Raw genomic sequence first — 7,948 nt, forward strand, 5'->3', positions numbered from 1 at the left:
TCCAGCATTTAAAACATGAATGGTTGTTGAATTTTATCAAGGGCCTTTTCTGTATCTATTGAGATAATTATATAATTCTTGTCCTTAATTATATTTATGCAGTGAAATGCATTTATTGATTTTTGTTTGTGGAATCAACCTGCATTCCTAGGATGAAACCCCCTTGATCATGGTATACCATCTTCTTGATGTGTTTTTTAGTGTGTTTTGCTAATATCTTACTAAGAATTTTTGCATCTATGTTCATTGGGCAGATTGCTCTGTAGTTTTCTTTCCTTAAAATATCTTTGTTTTGTTTTGGCATCAGAATCATACTGGCTTCATAAAATGTATTTGAATGTATTCCTTTCAATTTCATGGAATAATTTGAGGGAGACAGATGTTCTTCTTTAACTGCCTTGTATAAACTTGGCTGAGAATTCATCTGGTCCTTTTTAATTACTGTTTCAATTTCATTGCCTGATACTGGTCTATTTAGGTTTTCTATATCTTCCTAGTTCAGTTGGGCAAATCATGTCTATAAATTCATCAGTGACTTCAAGATTTTTCAGTGTATTGGAGTACAAATTTTCAAAGTTGTTTCTAATAATCGTCTGATTTCAGAAGAGTCTGTGGTGATATCAATTTTTTCATCCATAATTTGGTTAATTTGGGTCTTCTTTCTCTTGATTAGTTTGACTAATTGTTTTTCAATCTTTTTAATCTTTCCAAAGAACCAAGTCTTCCTTTATTCATCCTTTCTATTGCTTTTATTCATAATTTTGTTAATTTTGTCTCTAAGGATAACCATTTCATGTCTTCTGCTTATTTTGGCATTAATGTTCTTCCTTTTAAAAGACCTTGAAATATAGAATTAGCTCATTTACTTGGGATCTTTCTATTTTTTCAAAGTAACACTCAATGTTATAAATTTTCCCCTTATAACTGCCTTTATACTGTACAAGAGATTTTTATATGTTGTATCTCTCTTGCCATTTCTTTCTAAGAATTTACTGATTTCTTCTCTCATTTCTTCTATGATTCCTTCCTCAATTTAAAGAGTATTATTTAATCTCTATGCATTTATGTGGTTTCTACAGTTTTTCTTGCTATTGATTTCTAGTTTCATTCCATTATGTCTGGTAGGGTTCATAAGATTATATAATTTTGGGAGTACTTGCTAATTATGACCTAGAATATGGTTTATTTTTTAAGATTCCAGGATCTGCTAAGAAAATTAATTTAGCTGGTTATGGATGCAATATTCAGTATATGCTTGTTAGATCCTTTGTTTTATAGTACTATTTAGGTCAGAAGTATCTATGGGTTTCATGTTTTGATGACCTATCTATTGGTGATAAGTGTGTGTTCCAATCACCCAGTATTATTGTATTGGGATCTGAGATTTAATGTGAAGAAATATTTTTATGTAATTATTCAGTGACATTTAGTGCATAAATATTTACTACTGTTGTATCTTTTTGTTGGCCTATTTCCTTTTACCAGTATGTAGTGGCATTCATTACTTCTTCTTATTTTTTGCTTGAAATCTGCTTTGTCACATATATTAACAGTTACTGCTGTTTAAGATTCCATTTGCATGAAATATTTATTTCATTCTTTTACTTTCAGTCTACGGGTGTCTTTGCCTGTAAGATAAGCAAACATCATATAGTTGGATCTGATATTTTAGTCAATTCTGCTAATCTATGTCTTTTAATTGGGGAATTGAGACCATTTGATTCAGCATTATTATGTTTTGAGGTTTTTTTTAATTTCCCTCCATTTTGGTTGTTTACTACCTTTAGTTTGTCTTGATTTTCAATTAGCTTAGAGGCTCTTCTAGTGATCTTATATCTGGAAGCTTTGGGGATTTCTTTGGAGTTCTTTTGTGTACAGTATATTGTTAAATAAATTTTTTTTTTCGGTGCTGGGGATCGAACCCAGGGCCTCGTGCTTGTAAGGCAAGCACTCTACTGACTGAGCTATCTTCCCAGCCCTAATGAAATTTTTTATTGTGCTGGCTTAGTGGTCATGACTTCTTTTAGTTTATCTTTAATATGGAAATTTACCCCAGTCCATCTATTCTGAAAGGCAGCTTTTCTGAATATAGTAATCCTTACTTGCAATTATTCTCTTCTAGAGCTTGGGATATCTCATTCCAGGCCCTCCTTGTTTTTAGGGTCTCATTTGAAAAGTCTGAAGTGAGTCTTATTGGTTTGCCTTTGAATATGAGTTGATGTTCTTTTCTCTTGCAGTTTTTAATATTATTTCCCTGTTTACAGTGTTAGGCATTTTGATTACAACACATCTTGGAGAGATTCTTTATTTATCTTGTCTATTTGGGGTTACTATATGCTTCTGGATTTGTATGTCTATCTCAATTCCCAGGTTAGGAAATTTATCTGCTATTATTTCACTGAAAGGATTATTAATCCTCTTAATTGATATCTCCATGTTCTCTTCTATGCCAATGACTTTCAGGTATGGTATCTGGATGTCCCAGTTTCCTTGTATATTATAATCAATCTTTATCTGCTTTTTTTTTCTTTATTAGCTACCAAATATTCAAGTTTATGTAGCCTGGTCTTCAAGACCTAAAGTTCTGTCTTTGAGGCTGAAAGGTCTATATTCTATGCAATTTAATTTTTTGCTGATACTTTGAAGTGAATTTTAAAGCTGATTATATCTTTTACTTCAAAGAGTTCTGATTGATTTCTTTTCAATAGCCCTATTCCTTTATTGAAATGGTCTTTCATTTCCTGAACCTGCTCTCTTGTTACTTAGACCTTCCTTTTGTTCATTGGACATTTTAAGGATCAGTTTTTTATAGTCATTCTCTGGAATTTCATTCACTTCCACATCTGTGGGTTCATTTGTTGGGAGATTGTGAATTCGGGGGTGCAATATGCCCATTTCCTCAGATTTTTAGAGGTCATGGACTTGTGCTTCGGTTGAGATGAATTCCCTTTCCATTTTATGCATGTGAGCTTTTGGTGTAGTTATCTTTTTTGTTCTAGGGTCTTCTATCTGATTCTGTTGTATGAGTAGATGCCCTGGGTAGGACCTGAGATCCTCCTCTAGTTGTTCTTACCTGGAGCCTGATCACTGGCCTGGGGTATTCCTGTCCCCTATTCTATGAGTTGAAGTGTTGTAGGGGCTTGAGTTGGGCTATTAATATGTATATAAAGTATATATTATACATAATATTTATATTTGGAGGTGTATAATTATATTACATGTGCTTTCTTTGAGAATAAATACATTTACATATACTGTTATATATTAAATATGTATTCTACATTTGGTAATATATGTTTATATATTATAATTAATATATATATTTCCAAAAAAACATAATTAACAAAATTCCTTTCAATACTTATATTCTTATTTCTGATATCTTATTCTTGGAATCATGTGAAATAAAATTTAATATATCTTGTGTGAAAAATAAATTGCTGTTCTTCATCTTTCTTTTAAAATAATCATCATTTAGTTCAGTATCATAAATTACCTTCTTCACAAATATGTGATACTCACTTCATCATACAATAAATTCTAATGAAATGTATTAAGATAATTTATCAGTTATTCTCAAAAGATAATATAACAACATATTCTAATTTCTTTTATTTTATATTTTATTATCTGTGTATTCAAGATTTCACCCACAAGTTTAAATATTCAAACTGGTATAATCTTTAATACCTTATTCATTGGATCATTTCTTAAATATAAAATATTTTTATTATATAGAAATTACTTTATATTTGAATTAATTCTAAAAAATAATGTCCTTTATAATATTTAATAATTCTCTTTATGATTTTCCCAATTAGTTTTTACATACATTATGCTAAATTTATATTTACCTAACTAAATATTTGTTTTATTTCTACAATAAATGGGACAGCATTCTAAATGTATGAGGTTTATTTTTTAACTATGAATGATATTCAGGTATTTTGATTTAGTGTTGTATTTAACTACTTGCATGAACACTTATTTCACACATGTCACTTACCATTGTATGTACAATATTCTTATAAAATTTATATAATATAAACTATTGTTTCCAGCAGCTGTATTTTATCATCATCATTATTATCTTTACATCGTATTGTATTGGCCAGAGAGTTCAGACCCTTTGCAGGTAATCTCATGACTGCTCATTCTTATTTTTGTTCTTCCTCAGACCTTTATTCATTCTACTTTTATTTTAATCTCTTGCTTTCCTCTTCAACAATTGTAAGTCTAATTTCCAGGACTACCATGATAGTCATCATGTGATTGTTTTTCTTCAAATCTTGTTTGGGAAAGATTTTTCTTTATGTTTTGTTATTTTTAAAGTGTCAGATTTGAAGAATCTTGCCTCTCATACTACTTTTACTTTCTCTTCTCTCTTTATCTTTCAGTACTGTTGAATCCCTTAAGTTCTATACATATACTGGTATATTCAGGATTCACTTTTTTCTTCTTGTTAGTAAGACATGACACTTTTTATAAGGTAAACATGCTCTATTTATCCTCCTCCTTCAAAGACAAAGATTAGTGAGTCAAGATACCTTTTCTTGGGATACGCACAAAAATGTTAATGCCTTATAGAAAGTCCAAGTCTACTTCAGTTGCATTGGGAAAGGACAGATTAGAAACAATTATTGAGTGGAACACATCATGGTAGGTTAGAATAGCTATCTGAAAGAATGAACAAAAATTAACAAAATTTAAGTAAAAGAAAACATGAGGCTGTGTATAAGGGATGCTATCAATCTTACATGTAACTGTAGAGGGGACTTTTTGATTCATATGTGTGTTGATTTGCATGAAGATCTTGAATCTGAAGAAATCAGAAACTAGTGGAATAAAGTAGAGAATATAGACAGGGAAATTAAAATCCATAAGGGTGAATGAAGAAGAGATTCTTGGTAACCGCATGACCTGTTTAGCAGAGACAAGCAGTCTAGTTGTCTCTTTTAGGAGTTTAGGAGAACTGCTACTTTATATTCCATAGAAGCATTCATGTACTTGATAATTGCTTAAGAAGGAACATGTTCTCTTCTAAACAATAATGATCCCCAGTGCGTCCTGAGAATGAAAGGATTCCTTTAATAGCTCTTGGAGTTTGGAAACTGCAGAATGCTGAGTGCTCATTAAGATAAGCTATAGGGCAACAGCTTATAGGAAAGTACTGTCTTAGAGAGATACATAAGTTATGCATGAGAAAAAGAAAGGTGAAGAAAAAACAATGTTCCTAACATGAACAAGGAATAAGGATATTATAAGAGGATTCTATCTTCAGCTACAACTGTTTTGCTAGGGATTCAGTTGCAAGCACTAATATTAAAAACATCCACTGGGATGGAAACTAAAGGTGTTCCCCTAAAAGAAATGTATATCTGAAATTCCTTAGTCTAGCGTTACTTCATTTTATATTAGCATATATTCATGAATAACATTTTGATTCCATATAAAAATAAAATTCATTCCAATAAGGAAGAAAGATTATGAATCTCAGACAAAATTCTCTCTTTTTCAGCAACTGTGTCCCTGACAAACAATATAATTACTTTATCATTGGTAAAATTGGGAAGTAAATGTTTGCTCTATAGATATTTCAGAGTTTTTGTTTTTGTGGTTACTTTCTTTTATTTTGTTGCTTAAAGTGTATGAGGTATAATTTATTTATTTTTTTTTCTTTTTTAACTAGTCAGATGTCACTCTGACAATTTTACCTCTTTTAAGTTTTCAATATGTTATCTCTACCCAGAAATGAATTTATAAGGGAAAAAATGCTCAAACTTTATGTTGAATACTCATAGTTCTTTCCAGTTTATGTGATTTAAAGATTCAGAGATGTTAAATATCCTTTCTTCACTTTCCAACCTAATTAGTTATGCCACTTACAAAATATTAATTGTTTATTGTAATTTTTAGGTTTTCTTCTTTCCTGCCTTCTTCCTATTTATGCTCTAAATTTCCTGTCAAATTCTACGTTCATCTTCTAATTTGGATCACCTATGGCCAATGGTGTGTAAGACTCTGGGACCCTGCTTATTCCCTGTAGTTTTCTACAAAATTGCTTTTTGTTACTACAAAATAGAAGTGAGAATGTAATCTCTGTCATTTTGATAAGCTAAACACTGAAAGTTAAGATTACAGTGCTTGGGGAGATTTTTGTCTTGTAACTAGTCACTGTCCAAATGAACTCTCACAGTGTGTTGCCTCAAGAAAATAAAAGACTATCTTAGAAAAGAGACACTTCAGTGTTTGCAGTGACAAGAAGACCCATATGGGAAAGGAGCCAGGCATGCAGACACCCAGGGTATGCAATATGTTCCTTTTCCCACTTTAAGTTCTGGAAAATTTGTGAGGAAAGCTGAATTAAATGAAGTTCTAGACGAAGTTCTAAAGTCAGCTCTTTCATTTGTAGGACTGACCTAGTCTACTCCAGGGATCAAGAGGGTGCAGCACTATTTCATCTAGGGATCTACAGATAGGTCTCATTTAGAGGTTTGTATCTGCCTGGGAGATGTAGTTGGCACACGTTTGCATTCTGCAAATGCTAATCTTCAAAAAGTAACACTACTTTAAAGTTTTCTAAATCTAGCATATGGTGATTTTGGATTCCACAAGAAAGAGGAAGAATGAAATTTAAATGCCTGTTAGTGAATATGGTGAAATTATGATGTGTTTATAAACATACAAATATTACATAAATGCAGAAGAGGAAGCAAATACCTAAATTAAAAAAAAAAAATCCAGGAAGCCTTCCTGAAACTTTACAAAGCACAAAGTTTCTTCTACTATGGATCCAAAGGGGCATGTGGGGAGAGAGGAATATTAACCTTATTATGGTAAGCTGGGTATGAGTATATCTACTTCCAGATATTGTTCCTATTGGTTTCATTATTTATCTCCTTCTTTGGGTGATACCTGAAGTCAGTTTTAAAAATTTATTTTTGATTTACAAATAATAACTGCAAACACTACATGTCAAAACACATTGAAAATAAATGAAGCCTTTTGAAGTTTGGTTATTGAAAATGTTCAATCAAAGTTGGAAGAATGTGTTGCAAGAAAGTCCTACATTAAATAGAAGATTAGCTGGATGACATGCAGATCACATGCAAATGAAGTATTCTAAAATTACTTGGATATGTATATATATGAACAGAGACAATATATGTACTGTGTAAGGATATATAATACACACTATAGGAATACATGTATATATATATATTTTCTTCATGGTTCATAATCCATAATTAGCATTCTACTGTTAGGGAAGGAGTAAGCATGTCTGTATTATTGTTCTTTAGCTTCTATATCAAATTAACAAATTTATTTGCTTAAAACAACACAAATTCATTATCTTACAATTCTGTAGGTCAGAAATCCCACAAGAATCTCATTTATCTAGAATCAAGGTACTAGCACAAGTGTGGGCCCTCCTGAGTGCTCCAGGAAGTGTTTTCCAGGCTTGTTAGCTGGTAGAGGTAATTTTTTTTCTTGGTTTATGACCTCATCTTGCATCTTCAAAATTAGCAATATTGAACATTTGTAATCCTTATTCTACAGTCACATATCTCTTTCACTAACCTCCGCTGAGAATGACATTTCCTCCAAAGCTGTATGATCTCCATCACATTTTTTAAAACTCTTTTGCACATTAAGTAACATGGTAATAGGTTCCAGGCATCAAGGTGTAGACATCTTGGAGGAGGGAGGGGTAACTATTCTGCCTATTCCACCTTCAATAATATTATCCATGGGATACTTAGGTATTAATGTTAAAAGGTGATGATGTCTTCAACTGTTTGAAACACATCTAAAAGCATATGAAATATTAATTAATGTTTTTATCAATTGCCAATACTACAATTTTAAATAAAAATATATAAAATCTGAAATGAAACTTGGGATGATACCCTCACAAATTACCTTAAAAAAAAAAAGATATATCTAT

This window comes from Sciurus carolinensis, chromosome 5 (genome assembly GCF_902686445.1).
Source record: "Sciurus carolinensis chromosome 5, mSciCar1.2, whole genome shotgun sequence".
Classification (NCBI taxonomy): Eukaryota; Metazoa; Chordata; class Mammalia; order Rodentia; family Sciuridae; genus Sciurus; species Sciurus carolinensis.